General features: G+C 41.0%; 1 pseudogene; it reads right to left on the bottom strand.

Moving 5' to 3' along the window:
• Positions 1-2,218: 2,218 nt before the first annotated feature.
• On the bottom strand, positions 2,219-16,719 carry LOC147427887 (uncharacterized; annotated as a pseudogene).
• Positions 16,720-19,693: the final 2,974 nt, after the last annotated feature.

A 19,693-nucleotide genomic window follows, 5' to 3' on the forward strand; every position in this document is an offset into this window, starting at 1 on the left:
GCCTTGCTCTTTGACAGACCAACTCTCATTTGGACCCCTTTACCATTGGCCCCGTGTTGAGATAGATTTGAAAGCAAATATCTATATTCTAACCCTTGTTCCCATTTATTCTCTCACATTGAATGATCAGTTTAATACGAGAAAATCATTTGGGTTGGTTAGATATTAGATTTTATGACAGTGTTGCTGGCTATTTCTTCCAAGACACTTACTATTTACTTTGTAGAATGTTTTTTGCCTATTTGGATTTGTTGGCCTGATTGGATTTTGACTTCTTGAAAACACACAATTGGTGGCTTCTTACTCATGTGGCTTTTGTTTGAGTGGAAGCTTCATATATTGCTTACTCATGTCATGCTTTAGTTTTGACCGATTTTTAGGCCCTTGTGATCAGATATGGAAAAATATCCATTAGGATTCTCTGATTGGCTAATTCCTCTACTCTCTTTATTTGGTCTAGGGCCCTTTTACTTAATTGGTTTGAAAATCAGGGATGCTTGCTGAACACTATCTTTCTTTTGGATATGGTTTCTCGTGCTCTAACTTTACTCGTTATGTTGGTTATTTATTGGAAAAATCACAATATCATGCTGCCATTGTTTCATTTGAATAGTAAAATCATGTTGGAATGATTGGTTTGGTGATCCTCTTGGCCATGCCCAACGGGCTCTTTTACTGACTATTTTGGTCACGTATGATCATTTTCCTTGATGTACAAAAATGCTGGTCTTTATGAGGGGTTTGTGTTTCAAAAAAAGAGCTCGATGATGTTTTGGTACATTTGGCTGAGTGTTTGATCTCACCTAGTTCTGATTTGATCTTGGCTTTACCCTAGAAGTTTTATTAAAATGGCAATGTTTCAGAATTCAACCCTTTCTTGTTGGTACATGCTTCAATTTTTAACAATTACAGGGCCAATCACTTTCTTGTTGGCTACATGCTTCAATTTTTGTTTTCTGCCAATAGCTCATTCCACAATACTACATCATGAAAAGGAAGCAAATCAAATACATTTGATGTGCTTCCTTTTCATACCACATTTGATGTTAATACCAACAAATGCATTGCAAAGCCCAACATTTCACTAACAAACCCCTACTCCAAAACCCTTGCATGTATTCTTTTACCTTTCTTGGGTGACCCTCCTGCTACAAATTCTTGAAACATTTTAGAGAATCTAGAATCTACTCTTGGTCAACGTGACCAGCTATAGGTGAGGACCAAAACAAGATATCTCAAGTAGGCAACTCATCATCAAGGACTTGTGTTTTCTTCACTAGAGCATTGCATTTGGCATACATATCCACTAAAGCATTGCCAAGCATGATTCCCTCCCCCAACTGATCTTCTTTCATAATATCTTCATATATTTTCTCTCATTTTTCAAGTGGCTGAATGCTACAACAAGATTTTAAAAGTGACACAAAGGTTACTACATTAAGGGAGACCGCATCGCGATGCATCTGCAGACCAAGAGACCTCATCACAATTGGGAAGCTTCTCAAACATTGTTGAGATTTTATCAAAGCACCACATATGGTATACATATCAACTAGTATTTTGCCAAGTGCATCAATTTTTCCCTAGCAATCCTTGTCTGGAAATCTATTCATGAACTTGCTCCACCAAGTCAAAGGCTTCTACATTGCCACATGCTTTCAATTACTTGGTAAAAGTCACCCTGTTCAAGGAAAATTCCTCTCTTTGCATCCAATCTAAACACATCGAAGCATTGATCTTGGCCATTTTGGGCACATCTTGCTAGAAGTGCATTCTAAAAGATTACATTTTGTCGCCAAAAGCTTTAGGTGTTTTGCCAAGGGCATGGAAATGGCGTACATATCAACTAGCAAAGTGCACAACACTGCATTGTTTCCAAGTAGCCCCTGTGTGTAGCTTCCTATGCCTCTGAGACACATCAACTTGATTGGTGTAAGAATGTCTATTGGAAATTTCATATACAAAACAAAAAAGTAAAATCTTATGTCACATGGCCTCATCCTAAATCTGTACATGAGTTGTGGAGATGGTGCTTTTGGAGAACGGACTCTTTTTTTTCATGTTGCTCTCCCTTGACTGCTAGGGCATATAAGACCAACAACTTCTATGGGCCACATAATCACCTACCCCTTTTTCCTCAATTTGTACGCTTTTTTCGGATGAGCACAAGCTACAATGATTGTTTACCATACTGTGTAGCCATCCCCAAAACTAAGATTCATTCTTCAAGAAAGGGAACATGCTTCATGTCAAACTCCCAAATGTTGTAGCTAACAACTTTTGCTTGAAACGTTTCCATGCATTCATACTGCCCCTTTGGAACATATAATGTGCATTTTACACCTCGTACCTCACAAAACATTCATTATTGATCTTTGACCATGCACACATGAATAATGATGAGGCAAGAACATAAGAAATGAGCAACAACGTGGCATTTTCTAGCATCTTATATTGTTGGCAATCATGTTGTCACTGAAGCTTCAAGAAAAATATCCTTGCTTTGACCCTTTGAACCTTGAGGGTCATACATGCATCCATTCTAATAGTGGGCTCCATCAAAGCCCCATTCAGAATCAAGGCTAGAGTCACCACCATTTACACCAAAACAAAATTGCCTACATGCATCTGAGTTGATCACTTTTGGCTCAGTACAAACCAAAACAATACTTGCATTAGGCACCTATATAGCCTCACTTTGGATGCATGCACCTTCTAACCCATTATCTCGATCTTCCAAAGCAGCTCAAAACTCTCATATTCTTGTATCCTCATCAACAAATGCAACAAGGCTTGCAAAATAGTAAGTATTAGTGCATATTTGAGAATCTAGATGCTTTCAAAGTGATCATCATCTTAAGGCAACCCATTATGTCGAGTATTATTTTCATCACAAGCGTACAAACTACCATAAGAGCAGGTGCTTAAATCAAGGGCCACATTACACCTTCATCCATGACTACATCACCAAATGTATCCAGCACATCATCAACATACACAAGACCTTCATCACCACGATCACTCTCACAAGCCAAGGAGACCCCCTCATCATGAATCCCAGTTCCTTCAACACATGCATCAAAAACTTGTAACCATGCTCCCTTCCAAAATTTATCTTGTTGTACATACAATTTCATCATCTCATCTATGATAGGATCCACATGCTAAAAGAAAGAAACCTAAATTTTCTCCTTGTGGAGAGTCTAGTGATTCATCCTCAAACTTCTCCGCATCCTAGCCAGCCACATGTTGCTTGACATTATCTTTTGCACCTCATTCCTCTTCATCATAAACAATGCGTTTCCTCTCTTGACTTATATCTTGTTCCTCCAAATGAGGTGCATTTGTGTTGGGTTGCCAAACCCTAGTAGTGTTAATTTTGTGGGTACACACTCTATAGCATGCAGGGAAATGTGAGTTAAAGGTCGAGTCCTTTGCATGGCAAGATTGCTTTTATATTGTAAGGTCTTTCACAAAACATACACAATATACAATATAGCGTTTTTCTTTCAACTCTCTCTCTCTCTCTCTCTCTCTCTCTCTCATTTTTCCTACCTTGCACTCTTCTTTGTACCATGGCTCCTCACCTTCACCCACCATAATCGGCATCTCCTACAACTGGTATCAAAGCTTGGCTTTGCTTGGTGGCCTCGGCTTGACCTAGCTTGCGGGAACCGTCGCTTGCAGATGAGACATGGCCTTCATCACGGAAAATTGAGCACAACTTGCATCAGCCTGTTCGCCTTGGGATTTTGGTGAAGTTTTGACACTTAAAGCCTCATGCGATTTTGCTTCTGCTGGTCGCTCTGAGGAAAACGCCATCCATCAATGTTGTTGGCGTCTAAGACACATAGACTTTGCCTTTTTTTTTGTCCTTTTACACTTTTATTCCTTTGTCCAACCTTATTAAACCCTCGCAAGAGCTCAATCACACCCTCGTTCTCACACCCTTGATGATCGGATCACAAATTGATAATTATCCTTGAAGTTTTAACAAAACTTTCCAAGATCAGCAACAAGGAAGTAATTTTGAGATTTACAGCAAATTGACAAGTCTAAATATTATGAATATAGATAAAGTAATTTTTGATTTTACATTGCTAGACTAAAAAAAGTCTTTGTCTTTTCATTTTCTATTATGTAAGTAATCACCTTTCACTTTTGCATTTTAAATTAAGTGTGCTTTAAGATTTTCTTTGAAATGAAGCAGTGAATGACACATGGAGGGTCTCTCCTTCCTTGAAAATTTGAAGCTGCTTCATATATAGTATAGATGGTTTATATGTAAAAAGAAAAAAAGCAAAACTCACAATTGTGAGTGAATTATATTGAACAGCCCAAAAAATTACAAGGTCTTGTCATGCTCTTGTTGAGCCATGACATCATCCAGGGACTATATTACATCGGCTATCGGGGCAGCCACCCCCACCAACCCGCTGCTCTTCCTCGATACACAAGGTCCATAAACTTGTCCTTATGAGATCTTTATTTACCGATGGCCAATATTTTCCCCCGTCCTAGGCCTTCCATTTGCTGACAATAAGGCACAAGTAGTCCTAGACCAATCTTGCGAGTGTTGCTTGCACCCGAGCGTCCATATTAGCACTTTCCTTTCTTGAGTGATTTTTGCGAAGCTTGCCACCTCAAAACCTCCTTCAAACACACGGTGGTTCCTTGTCTGCCATACATTATTTAAGAAGAAGTATCTGATGATTTGAGTGCTAATGAGGAGGGCAGGACTTCCTGAATTCTTCCCTCCAAGGAATAGGTCAATCTTGAAGAAACTAATTTTCCATGTTCTTTGGACCCACTTGCATATTTTCCCTGCAAGGCCTTTAATAGTTGGACAGTCCATGAATAGGTGGGCCAGATCTTCACTAGCCATCCTGCACCCCAAGCATCAATATGACCCAATCCCTCTCTCCTGAATCTTCACCCCCCTCGGTAGAGCACCCCAAATTACCTTCCATAGAAAGACCTTCATGTGTTGCGGAACCTTTGGCTTCCATATGTTCTCCATTACTTGCTCCCACCTTTCCTCCGGCCATTGCTTTTTCCATAGCTTGTTAAGGGGGCTAGACCAATTCTTCTTATGCATCATTGTCTGATAAATTCTTTTAGGATAAGGTTTCCATAAGAGACTGCTTCCGGGCCATTTCCAAGCATTCCAGTCAAATTCCGAATCACAGATTGGCATCACTAAATTGTCAAGCTCCTTCATCACCTTGTGAACAAGCAAGACCTCCAAGATATTGAGTTGGTACTGGGTAACCAGAAGGTCAATGGTTTTCCAACTCTTGTTGCCACTGTCCCAGAAGTGCCCAAGTCGCTTCAGACCCTTATTATTCAGTTTCCTAGCTGTCTCAATCCAATAGGGAGTTTTTGGCATTTCTAAAACAAAACAAAATAAAAAGGAAGTAAAATGAATAAAGGGACCCTTTGCCAAATTAAAACAAAAAAAGTAATGTTTTCATAACAAAAGGTCATAAGATAAAATAAAATTTTAAAGATAGTAATTTTCACATTTTGTGAAAATTTTATATTTAATAAAAACTTAAAGGGACCCATTGCCAAATTAATTTTAAAAAAAACAATTTCTTAGGAAAAGGTAGATCTACTAAGGATTTTCTTAGGAAAAGGTAGATCAACAACAAAAAAAACCAATGTGTTAGTTTATAGCACGTAACAATAGGCAATGACAAACCACATAGATTTGCAACAATATTAGCTCAAAAGGATGAATATAATATTGATTGAGAGAGAGAGAGCAAAGAAAACGCTAAAGAGGAGAAGAAAATGCTAAAGGAAAAATGAAAGAGAAGAAAAAAACCTATTTATATGGGCTCAAGAGGTTTTTTGACTTTCCATCTTAATTTGTCTTTTCGTTTCCTAAACTTACCCTTCACTTATGCACTTAATATGTTTTGAAAGAATTTTTATTTTCCTGAGATTGGAGAGACCTAATAGGCATATGATATAATAAATTTGAAATTTTTTGTTAATTCTCATAATTTATAGAAAATATATATTTAATAAAAACAATAAATTAAAAAGGATATATTAAAAATTTAAACAAAAGCATATTTTAATGTTTTTAATGAAAAAACATAGATTTAATAAGCATAGAAAATAGTAAAACAATTTAGTGAGATGAAATTTTTTGAAGTCCTTAAATGAAAGGACCTTTTATCAATTTCTCACATCATGTGATTAAACTCACTCTTTCTACTCTCCGTATATCAAATCTTTGTAGATCCCACTTTAGCTTAGCAATTCAAGCTCGACAAGTCTCAAATAAGTACCACGCAGTGAGCGAGCTCGACCTCACGACCTCACCAAGTGAGAGAGAAATCTTTGTATTGAGCCACTCCACCTACGAGCTATTAGCTGCACACCATGCAAGCGCAAATATTTTTTTAAAAAAGAAATCTTCTTCTCCTAGCTCTATGATGTAGTCTCGCTTGTCAACCCTCAAGTGGCTCTCTAGCCTCTAACTAGCTGGTTGCCCACCATTTTTTACCTCGCTTGACTTCGCTTGTCACATTTCTTCCCTTGGACAAAGCGACATCTCACTTATATTCTTACTACAACAAGGTGATGAAGAGTCACAAAGACCTACTAGAGATAAGACTCATCATTAGGAGGGATGAGAGTTATAGGGAGCAGGTATGAATGAGTGCTTATAGTCAAATTTTATTTTTCTGTATTTCAATATAAAATTTGATTGTCCATTGTATACACATAATCACAAATGGCTTATATGTTATGGAGGCCCCCACCTATACAACAAGTTGAGAGACTCGCACAAAATAAAATGAAAAGGAGGTAAAGTAAATAAAGGGATCCATTACCAAATTAAACAAGTGAAAGGGTCACGCTGGCTTTGTAAAACAATAAGAAAGTGATAAAACCATTAGGTTAAGTTTAACAAAAATCAATGTTCAAGAAAGGATTGCCTCAGCTTAGCCTTAAGTCGGTTCAAAATTGATACTAGTTGGTTACAAACCATGGTAAATGAAAGAAAAATCGATGAATTATGTGAGAAAATAGTTCAAAAATTTTGCAAATTTCAAAGATTTTGCTAGTATTTTTGGTTTCCTTCTTTGCGAGGGGGGAACCAAAGGCCGCTTAATAAAAGAGACTAGTTTCTCAAACATTAACCGAAATCAAGCTATAGAATGCAAGAAAAGTCAAGCCATGTGAGGCTGCAAAATGAAAGATAAAATAAAAATATCCATTTTATACTTTAAAACTGAAATAACATTTATGGTAAGTCTCAATCATCACCGAAAACATAGAAAGTATGCGTAACTCAACTCTCCTCTAAAGCTTCTTTTAGAAAGCCAAAAATAAATAAATAACTTGAATGTTTTCATAAGAGAAGGTAAGTTTAATAGACATGTAGCATATAGCAAAATTTTAAAAAATAAGAATTCTCAAATTTTGTGAAAAGTTTATATGTAATAAAAACAAAAAAATCAAAAAGCACATTAAAAGTTTAAGCAATAGAATATTTTAATGCTTTCTTATGAGAAGCGATGGATTTAATAAGCACAAAAAAGAATAAAATAATTTAATGAACAAAATTTTTTGAAGTCCTTAAATGAAAAAATTATGGGACTATACTTTTATGAATATATTGTTTAATTTTTTGTTCTTTAAGCATTTTTTTTTAGCATGCTTAGAAAGTGAATGAGGCTTTAGAGAATAGTATTTAAAAAGCTATGTCTTCCAAGACTTTTAAGACCCCTTAGGGATACTTGTCTTTTTTTTTTTTTTTGCCATACTCACAATTGTGAGTTGAGAGAATTTATTAACTACTAGATAACAATACAATTGCCCTCAAGCACTACATGTCCATTAGAGACTTGCACACTTGTCTCACAATGAAAATTGGACTACCTTCATCCTTGGGGTGCTCTAAAGACCAAAATTCAACCCAAAATAGTATCCACATATTCATATCCTTTATTTTCTAAGATGTTTTTCAAGCATGCCCAAAAAGTGAATGTAGCCTTTAGAGAATAGCATCTATATATGACGCAGCTTAATTTTTCCATGGAATGAGAGACTCTCCATGGGTCACATTTGCTTCATTTCAAAGAGAATCTTTAAAAAATATTTAATTGAAAATACAAAAGTGAAGGATAAGTATGTCTCCCCAATTTTGAAGCAGGTTCATTAATGGGTATCTGCGGAGATACTTTTGTTTAAAAGGATGTAAAAGTTTGAATAAGAAACGTGTATCTATTTTTGAGTGGTCAGCATGTGATTTGTATGTTTTTGACGCGTGGAAGAAGGGCAGTCAGTCTCTATCTTGGAGTGCTTGACAAAATGACGGCACTTCTGCACGCACGACATGCATACACAGAAGCGATGCGGCAGGTGTTGGAGGTAGACAACCTACTGCTTGGGTCGAACCTCACGCGAGATCGTTGGAGAGAGAGAGAGAGAGAGAGAGAGAGAGAGAGAGAGAGAGAGAGAGAGATTTAATTTTGTGTGGCTCGATATGACGCGGTGATCTTCATGCTATCACCATTGCAGTAGACAGCTCGGGATGGCAGCCTTGGAGCTCATGCGCAGAGTCTTGAGAGCTGTCGTTGCTTAGAGAGAGAGAGAGAGAGAGAGAGAGAGAGAGAGAGAGAGAGAGAGAGAGAGAGAGAGAGTCGTTGTGTACAGAGCTTGCTTGCTGGACGTTAAACCTGCAAGCCTCAACGTGGTAGATCTACGTCTGCGAACGCGAATGGAGAGCATTGGAGCCAGACACAAGGACAGCCAGGGCGTGACCAGGGATCGGGGCACAGGAAGAGGCCATGGAGATAGAACGAACTGACAGTATATTGAATAGTTTTCTTTTTGTGAAGAGGAATAAGGAAAGAGCATCTGGTGAGATTCGGCCTAATCAAATGAGGACAATCCAGTATCACTCATTGGTAAAGTACTAGGATGGTAGAAAATGAAAAGACTTTTGAGGGAGTCTTGGCACTGGAAATTCAGAAAGACCTTAGTTTTCTATCTAAATTTATAATACTCAAGTCATTTCACTCAGGCCCTCAATTTCACTATTACTTTTGAAAAGCATTTGAAGGGTGGCTTTACTTTACATTTTGAAGGGTAAGTACTAAGATGGTAGAAAATGAAAAGACTTTTGAGGGAGTCTTGGCACTGGAAAGTTAGAAAGACCTTAGTTTTCTATCTAAATTTATAATACTCAAGTCATTTCACTCCGGCCTTGAATTTCACTATTACTTTTGAAAAGCATTTGAAGGGTGGCTTTCCTTTACATTTTGAAGGCTATCAAGAATTTTTCTCCATGTGTTGCTCAATGAACCTCCCTTCGAAGGTTTGCACATACTTTCTATGTCATGAATGATCTTTGACCTCGATGCTTAAAGTTCAAAAGTTAGATGTATGTATTTGTGTGTGTGTGTGTGTGTGTGTGAGAGAGAGAGAGAGAGAGAGAGAGAGAGAGAGAGATCCATTTTCTCGATGTGTGTGAATATAAGAGACAAAGTCAACGTTCCATTCCTTAAGGTGTTGGTGCATTGCACGAAGGATAACCACATTTACATTGCATTAATGAAGTATATTGAGCTCAACAATTCAGAGAGTAGGCAGCCAAAATGACTTTTTCAAAAGCCATTAATTAATTAGTTTTGGGGGGGGGGGGAAGAAAGGAAAAGGGAAGGGTGGGGGAAAAAAAAGGGAAAAGAGAAAGGGGGGGGGGGGTTTGGGTAGGGTGGGGGGGTGGTGTATTCTTTTTTTTAATGGCTCAAAGGGGCTCAAGGACCAAAGTAGGCATATAGCCTTGTGGTTAAGGTTGAGTTTCATACTATATACGTGATGTGTTCAAATCCTATTCATTAAGATTGATTTTAAATGGTGATGCTAATTAGAGATGCTAAAGCATCTTGGGGAGATTCTATGTAATGAAAAACAAAAGTAGACCCAGTAGGTGTCCAAAAAGTGGCGATTAGAGTCTAACAATCTGTTATGGATGTCCTGCACACATTATGTGTGTGTGTATATGAGAGAGAGAGAGAGAGAGAGAGAGAGAGAGAGGGAGGGTGTAAGAGAGCTCTCACATCGGCACTAGAGAGAGAGGGGAGGGAGAATAAGCATTGATTTTACAATCATCAATCGACAAAGCAAAAATTGACAAAATCCACAATCGAGAGTAAAAACTAAAAAATTGACATCGACATCTACAAAATTGAGAGTTGACGCAATTTGAAAAGTTTAATCTGACAAATCCAAGGCAGAAGATGTGCAAGCCCAAGGTAGGAGCAGACCTTAACAAACGATGACAGAAGGGAACTCCGATAATTCTCGACTATTTTTAAAGGTTTTTATGCTAGATTTCTTTGAGATTTGTTAGTGCTCCTGCCTTTGGGTTGACTTGGAATTCAAAGGTGAATCTCAAAATTTGTAAGTGGGATTGCACTAAATCTAGGTTTTCTTGAGCGTTTAAAGGCAAATTAGATTTTTTGAGGCAAATCTAGGTGAATGTCAAAATTTGTAAGTGGGATTGCACTAAATCTAAGTTTTCTCGAGCGTTTAAAGGCAAATTAGAAATTTTGAGACAAATCTTAAAATTTTGTAAGGGGGATTACACTAAATCAAGTTGAAGCATAGTGCTTTTCTACTAAAAACTTAGAAAATTTTTATATGATAAATTTTAAGGGCAACTTGATTATATTTGAAGGCTCTCTATATTTGGTAGTTTCCTCACCTTCAACTCTATGATTTAGAGAAAAATTTCAAAATTTGTAGGTGAGATTACACTAAAATGAGGATTTTTCAAGCACTTGGCTATACCAAATCTTTTTTCAAAAATTTTAGAGGCAAATTTACTATATTTGAAGGTTTTTGCACTAGAATTCTTTGCACTTTGTAGCTTCTCTAAACAATAATTTATGTTCTCTAACCTTTGTAGTTTCTTTGTTTTTTTTAATTCTCTTAAGGGCTTGATTTGAATTAACTAAAAAAGAATACATGCAATATCCTTTGTACATGGGTTTCCATCCAATACAATATGTGCACACTGTGACCCAAAACATGCCCGAACATTTTTGCAAGTACACTATATTTCTATCAAGGACCTATCTTCTTCTTCTCAAAAAACCGCTTCCTCCTGCTTGATAAAATCCATTTGCAATTAGAGATAAATATCAAAAAATTAGATGGGATTATACTAAACCTAAGTTTTTTCCTCCAATCATTGTGGGTGTCCTAACATTCAAATTAAATCTTAGGAGTGTGTGGCCCTTCCTATGAGAGAGAGAGAGAGAGAGAGAGAGAGAGAGAGAGAGAGAGAGAGAGAGAGACCCTTTTCTTGGCACCCAATCCACTCTCTTTCCTTTTTTGCCTTGGTCTTCCCCCCCCCCCCTCTTCCCCTTCCACGCCCTTTTCTTGTGTCATGTGGCAAGGGCATCCAATGTGTATTTGATATAGTTGAGAAAAAATGTAGGTGGGATTATACTAAACCTAGGTTTTTCTTGAGCACTGGGCTACACAATAGATTTTTGATACTATTTAATAGTCCATTATCTATACTCTTTATAATGGAGTTTGAAAAATTAGAGGAAGGAGAGGGCCTACACGCGTTTTTTTTGGTTGATTTGCATGGCCTGTTGGATCAACACCGACGTTGAGTTGTTGAGACCCTGTTGGGTCGTCTCCTTACCATAGACACATTAAAGAGCCTTTGAAAATTGACTGTAGTTCAAATTCTATACGATTCCATCCTTTTTCAATAAACTGCAATACTCAAAATTATACACTTGACAACCCATTGTCAGCCTGTGTGTGTGTGTGTGTGTGTGTGTGTGTGTGAGAGAGAGAGAGAGAGAGAGAGAGAGAGAGAGAGAGAGAGAGAGAGAGAGAGAGAGAGCTCTACCACTAGCAAGTAGAAAAATAAAGAGAAAGAGTGAGGTGGGTCATTGGGACCAAGACCAAGACCTTGATCAGGATAGCTATTGAGAAATATTTATTTGCAGGTTATGATGGTGATGTACTAATTAAAGAAAAAATCTAAAATGTTTCCTTTTCTTGCAATGGTGAGTACAAAAAGACTTTATTGGGGATGCAAGGATGCATAACATCTTATCATTAGATGCATCTGGGCTTCTTCTATGGCTAGCAATGTTGTTTTAGCTTCTAGGAGCCATTTTCGCCTACTACTTTAGCTTCACATGTTTGGAGAAGCTATAGATGTTTTACATCTATCCAAGGCATGTGTGTGTGGGTGAGTGTATGTGTGTGTGTGTGTGTGTGTGAGAGAGAGAGAGAGAGAGAGAGAGAGAGAGAGAGAGAACATAGTAGGAACAATCCAAAAAGGGACATGTGTGTGTGTGCGAGAGAGAGAGAGAGAGAAAGAGAGAGAGACATTGTTATCTTCCTAGAGTGACTCCAAGGACTACAATTTCGTTCTCCTCCCACGTGCGCAAGCAGATACACAAACCTACCTAGATATGACTGTGTGTGTGTGTGTGTGTGTGTGTGTGTGTGAGAGAGAGAGAGAGAGAGAGAGAGAGAGAGAGAGGCTTGAAGACTTTTAAAGCTTTCTTGAGGGACACATGTCAAACAACTTAAATTGAATGAATTTCACCCGTATGGATACTAAGGCCTTTAGTATGCCAAAAATGTTACAACGTTTGGAATTAAAAGTATCTTTATGCTGAACCAACTTGATATTTGATCCCTTATTTTATATCATATATGGGAAATGTGCTATTGAGATATTTTTCACATCCTCATCAATACAAACACTATATGCCACGTGCCTGGGGGATTTTGGTCCCTCCCCTAGGCACGTGGCAGAAGGAGCTTCTTCTAATGGTGCTCCATGTATCCTAGAAACACATTGATTGTGTGTGTAGAGAGAGAGAGAGAGAGAGAGAGAGAGAGAGAGAGAGAGAGAGAGAGAGAGAGAGAGAGAGAGAGAGAGAGGTGCCCCAAGGATCCAAAACACTTGAGAACTTCCCTGCCCACAACCATGCTGAGGATACCTTGCAATTAACCTTTCCCAAGAGACGACTGTTTGGGCAAGGAGCTCATCCAAAAATAGAAGGTTGCAAGTTTCCACATTTGACATACATATCAGTTAAAGCATTTTCAAGCAGGACATGTTTTTTTGGCAAACCCTCACTAGGAACCTCATCGTGAAATCTTTGGTAGCAACAGTCTAGAGCTTTGGGATTGTAATCACAACCTAAAGAGACAAGAGACCGTGTGTATAGAACGTTCTACTCTGTGCGTGCACGTGTGTGTGCTCCTTGGTGATGAGACACGGGCGTTTGCGAGAATTTCAATCTTTTGTGACGATATCATCATTGTTAGATGTCAAAGCATTTGCGAGCTTTGAGTTTTTTGGTGTTATCGTCATCACCAATATAGGTCTCAAATCATTGTAGCCCGGACCGTGATCACAACTCTCCTAGCATAGGTGGGCTACTTAGAAGCTTTGTATGATGACTTGAGTTGAGTTTTGTGTGTGTGTGTGTGTGTGTGTGTGTGTGTGTGTGTGTGTGTGTGTGTGTGAGAGAGAGAGAGAGAGAGAGAGAGAGAGAGAGAGAGAGAGAGAGAGAGAGAATATTATCGTCTGAGAAGTTGAGATATAACCCATGGGACCAAAATTAAAACATTACAAAGGGGTTCTTCTAAACAAAAGGATCATGAGATACATCTCAATTAAGGACTGAGTTCCAAAGAGGTGTCAAAAAAAAAAAGCTAAAACGAACAAAACTAAGAAGGGGAAGGTGAGGAGGGAGCCGACTTGGGAGTTCGAAACTCCTGAATAATGGCTTTACCTCCTTGATAGACTGCCCATTTCCCTATTGTGCACGCCTCTCACATCTTTTGGAGTTTTACCTTCTTTTGTTTGAGTCGGGCGGGAGTGAGATCTTCTGCAAACCAAATTTTAGTATCCTTGAGAAGCTTTGATTGCTCAAGAAGTTTGATTCGATTTGCGTTGGTCTTGAAAGTGAGGATTGCGTGATTGGTGAGATGCTCATGTGTAAGAGAGGTGATTGTTGCTGGATCCCATTGTACCAAGTGGGCTATTGCTTCGATACGGAAAAAAAACTTGTGAAACTTGAGATCCCCCTCCCCTTTCCAGTCACTTGGGAGGCCGCCGATGCAAACATTGAGGAAGATGTACTCTTGTCGTTTTCTCTCGTGTAGCGTGGATGCCACACGGTCTTTGACCTTGCAAAACACTACCTCTTGCACTTGTGTTTTGACCTCCTTTGGGAGGATGGTCTCCACTTTTGTCTCTGTTTTATTGAACTTGTCTTTCATCTCTTCCATCTCTTCTTTCTTGCAGGCGTACACACGCTTCACCGGCACCGCGGCTGGCATTAGACGAGGCGGCAAAGAGAAAAGGGGAAGGGGGGAGCGACACGACACAATTGCCCAACAAGGTTGTTCATTGATAGCTTCCCAACTCCATTACAATGCTCCTCTGAGCTTCTTCTTCTCTCTCTCTCTCTCTCTCTTCCTCTCCTCCACCTCCAGTGCAAAAAAAACAAGAGTCCCCCTCTTTCAAAAAGTTTGGCCCCTTTTCTGGGCTCGTTTTTGAGTTTTTAGGCATCTTTCCTGGTAGGCCGACATGTGGCACTCCCCTTGGGAGACTTGACCTTGCTTTGATCATTTAGAACACATCCCGAGGCTTCACTTGCACACCCACATGTGGGAGCCCTCTAGGAAGCAACGATGGCGCCGTCGTTCCTCCCAAGAGCGAGCTTGCCTTCAAAAATATTTGGGCGGGGGGGGACCCCGAGGTCCGCACTATGTGAAATGAACCCAACCCCCACGGGCTCCACGTCATCATCTCTCTCGCGCGGGCAGAGCCGCCCCGCCTCGCCGATTGCCGCCCAAAACCGCCGTGCCGAGCCCCACTGGGCCGCGCGCCACCAAGTTCACAGCGCCCAGCGCTCCGCCATGGCCACGAGCTCCAAGAGCTCCTCTCTTCCTTTGTGATACCTGAAGGCCTACCCTATGAAGTGTGAACACCCGCGGCCTTGCTGCACATATGGGGCCATTCAGTGGACACGTGGCATCTCCACAAGGCTAAGCCCTCAAGCCCTTTTTATAAAAAAAAAACACTTTTGTGAGAGAGAGACCCTCTCTTGGAGTGCCAACTTGGCCTCTTTCCCTTTCAGTGTTGACAGATCCCACTCCAGAGTTGTAAAGCCATGTTTCAAGACCGTTTCCCCGGCTCCGTCCTACACAATTCCCACCAGCTTTTGACTTCTTTTAGCCCGCCATCCGAGGCCGCCAGAAACCAAGAAAAGTACCTGCACCATCCTCTCTAGCACCTGCTGCCAATTTCAACTTGCTATAACTTGCTGACCAAGTACCCGATTGACGCGCCGTCAACTTGTGCTAACTCCACATGACTCACTCTATCACCTAGAATCCTGTCGAGGCTTAGGAAGTGCCAGATGGCTCATACCCCAATGCAGCCAAGTGGGCTCAGACCTGGCCCCTGGAAAATCTTCAAATGGCCATAACTTGCTATCCAGAGCTTCGATTCACAATCCGAGAAGACAGGCATGCTCCATAACTCGAGCACTACACACATATTCACTGACATCAGCTGCGCCACCTACCCCAATCTGCCCTGCCCATCGGGGATCTGCTACACACCCTTTCTTTAAACTGCAATATCTAGAGCCCTGGGGCTCCGTTTGACGAGCCGTTCGAACCGGCCTGGAGAGCACACTGAGGACCACACTTTGGCACATGATGGCCACCTTCTGGATACCTTTTGACTGCCAGCCCTGTTAGCCACCGTTTGGAGCCTTCTTGGCCCAAAAAACCGCATTGGACATACATTTCCGCTTCCACTTGGCCACAAAAGCTTTAGACACATGCCCTAGCACCATCATGTGCACCCGTATGCATCCATACCCTTGCATGAGCCCATATCTAGCATCGACATGTTTTGGGTGCACCATCATTGCCCAACCCTCTTGTTGAGCATTCATGCTCAACTAAAAGCACACTCTTGAACCTGAAAACTACAACACTTGACAAGCACGGAATGAAGCAAAAACCATAGCTGTATGTACATATCATGTACATAGTATGTACAAGGTGTCCTCTCTCTTTATAAGTTCCCTCTATCTAGGTTGGTTGCCCAACCCTCGTAGCCACAATCTGGTGTACGTCAGGTACTAACCCCCGGGAAAAATACAGTTTGAGCCGCACACCATTCATTCTATGCCTTAAATGCCTGCCATTGGCTCTTACCAACTGATAGGTCCCATTCGGAAAGGCTTTATGCACCTTATACGGACCTGCCCACTTCTTCTTGAACTTCTTCTAGAAGGTAAAGTCCAAGTAGCTCTCATACTTCATCACCATATCTCCTTCTCGAATCTCCTGTTTGGAAAACTCTTGTTGAACTTCGCCACTCGCTTATCCCTCTGCTTCACATAAAAGTCTGCCGCCCGCAGCCTCTCTATCCATCTATAAAGCCTCCAAACTAGTGATCCGATCTTGCAACATATGCTATTGAGTGGCACTGACACGCCACATACCTTTCAATGCACCTAGTTGCGCGTGCACTGGCAAAACCACCTCTTTACCATAAACTAGATCAAATGGAGTGAAGTTCGTGGCCACCTTATAGGATGTGCGGTAGGCCCACAAACACTTCTCCAAGTTCACCTCCCATTCTGTCACCTTCTTATAAACATACTTGGTTAACATCTTCACAATCTGCCCGTTGGCACTCTCTACTAGACCATTGCATTGCGCGTGGTATGGTGAAGAGAAGCGGTGTTGGATACCTAGATTTTCCACTAAAGCCCGCACTAATTTGCTTCAAAATCCTTGGCCTCTGTCCGAGATCAGCACCCATGGAACACCAAAACGGCAACAAATGCTGTCAAACACGAACTGAGCTACCACATTTGCATTTACTTCTTTGACAGCCTTGGCCTCGATCCACCTGGTAAGGTAGTCTATAGCTACCACAATGTATTTCTTCCCACTCGACGACTTTGGGAGGGGACCAATGGCATCCAAGCCCCACTTTTCAAAAGCATTTTGTGCTATGATAGCCCCTTGTGGTTCCGCAATTAATTTCCTTTCACCTATAGCTTGGCACTCATTGCAGGTCTTGCATCAATAGTGTATATCTTGAACTATGGATGGCCACCAAAAACCTGCTCTCAACACTCGAAACAACACCTGATCCTTGCCTTGATGTCCACTCTCCTCATGGCACTGCTCTAAAACCATGCCAATTTCTTCTTTGTAAAGAACCCTTCTTAGTATGCCATCTCGGCCATAGGTCATTAGATCCTCGCCAACTAAAGCGAACCTGCGAGCCTTTTGAATAATCCTTCACTTCTGCAACTTGGACACTTCGGGTGAGCACTGGCCTGTACTCAAAAAGTCATCGATATCCTTCAAAGTTTCCCTACCTACATATGTAGCTGGGGCTACATACAATCCCGCAACATGCACCTGTATTTTTCCGCTAGCCAACTGGTCTGCCATCCTGATTCTGTTCTCTCCTAATGTGCTTGAATTGTATGGTCTCGAAAAACTTTAGCAGCTTCTTGATGGCAAAAAACCAATGCTTCAAGAAATCTTTTTTCACCTGCCATTGCCCTAATAGTTGCTTTATGACCAGCAACGCATCACCCTTCACAATGAGCTTGGATATACCAAATTCCACACACTGTTTCAACCCTAAATGGAGAGCGAGGTACTTTGCTTCATTGTTGGTGTGGACATCTTCAAGATCATAGGCTTTAGAGAAGATGATTTTACCTTTCGGGTCCTGGATCACCACACCTCCTCCTGCTTTCTGCATCACTTTCCTATAAGCTCCATCAAACCACATGGTGAAAGCCCCTTCTAGGTCAGGCTCTCCTCCAGCATCATCTCGAACCACTCTTGGATAGACCGGTAAATCAACGTTCTTGTTGACCAAAATGTCCGCCAAGTAGGACCTGCTAGTGTGGTCCACTTTAAACTCAAACTCAAACTCCTGCAGCTCCAACACCCACTTCATAATGCGCTTTCATGGCTTCAAGTGCAGCACTACCTCCGGCAATAGATTGTTCGCTGTGAGCACAAAAAACTTGCGCACAATGAGGTAGACTTTGAATTTCCTGCAGTCAAAAACCAAAGCCATCACCCACTGCTCCACCTCGGTGTAGGTCATCTCCCCTGGGCTTATCACCCTGCTCTCAAAGTAGATGGGCTTGTAGGACCTGCCCACCTTCTGCAACAATACTGCTCCAATGGCCACATTACCTACTGTCATGGCAATATAGAAGTCATCCTCACGGTTGGGAGGGCACACTGCAGGCAACTGACACAATATTTCCTTTACTCTATCAAAAGCCCCCTGTGCTTCTTCAGTCCACCGGAATCCATGAACCTGTCGAGCCATTTTTTGTAGGGGATACACATACTGCGACAGCATCCAAAAAAACCTTGACAGATACTTTAGCTTGTGCACAAATGGCACCAATCTTGGAGCATCTGATGGGGGCTCCATCAGCACTAAAGCTTTCACCTTCTCGGGGTCAGCTTCTGTTCCATTCTGCGACACCACATGGCCCAACAAATTGGCCCTAGGTTGAGCCAACCTGCACTTCTTCGGGTTTAACTGACCACCTTCTTCATCCAACCTTTGAAAGCACAGCCTCAGTTTTGACAAATGCTCCGCTCTAGAGCTGTAGCAACCAATATCATCCATGAAAACTCGGATAAACTTACCCAAGTAAGGTCCGAAAACCTTATTCATCCACTCCTGGAAGGTGGCATACGCATTTACCAAACCAAAGGGCATCCTCCGATAGGCAAAGCATCCCCAAGGGGATATAAAAGTCGTCTTCAGCTGATCTTCTAGAGCAATTCCTATATGGAAGTACTCGGAAAACCCATCCATAATGGAATATCTTTCGTGCCCTGCCACTTGATTCAAAATTTCATCCTGAAACGGCAATGGGTAGTGATTCCTCTTGGTAGCAGCATTCAATGGCTTATAGTCAACACATACCCGCCATTTCCCATTTTTTAAAGGAGTGATAACCACTGGGGAAACCCACTCTGATTCCTTTATGGGGTATATAATACTTGCATCCAGTAACTGATTGATCTCCTGCCAAAGGGCTTCCTTTTGAATCTCACCCAATCTTCTTAGCTTCTGCGCCTTAGGTTTGTACCCTTCCTTGAGGGCTATTTTGTGTTCAACACCCTTGGCTCCCCTCAAATCTTTATACTCCTTTGCAAATAAGTTCGGAAAAGATGCACACAATTGGACATAGCCTTCTTTCTCCTTCTTGGTCAAATCTCCACTTAGCATATTGACCACCTCTTCAGTACCCATGGCATGCACCTGTTCTTGCACCTCCTCTTTCACACCAGGTTCTTCCACTGTGACCCCGAACAAGTCAGCATCGATCTTGAGCATATCATCCTCGCTTTCTTCCTCCTCTGTACCTGTATAGCCCTCATCATAGGCCGTTTCAGTCTCGTACTCATAGCTGGTGGTGTCCTCCTCGTCTTTAGTCTTTATCGGATGAGAATGGCTTTCCTTGGTCTTCAGATCCAACACCACTTGCCTTCCTCTTTCTTTATCAGGTAGGGTAAACACCTTGCTTTCCCAATCCTGTTTGGCACCTATTACCAACAGCCATGAACTCCCCAAGATTATAGGATA

This window comes from Adiantum capillus-veneris, chromosome 23 (assembly GCF_014529385.1).
Source record: "Adiantum capillus-veneris isolate H3 chromosome 23, ASM1452938v2, whole genome shotgun sequence".
Taxonomy (NCBI): domain Eukaryota; kingdom Viridiplantae; phylum Streptophyta; class Polypodiopsida; order Polypodiales; family Pteridaceae; genus Adiantum; species Adiantum capillus-veneris.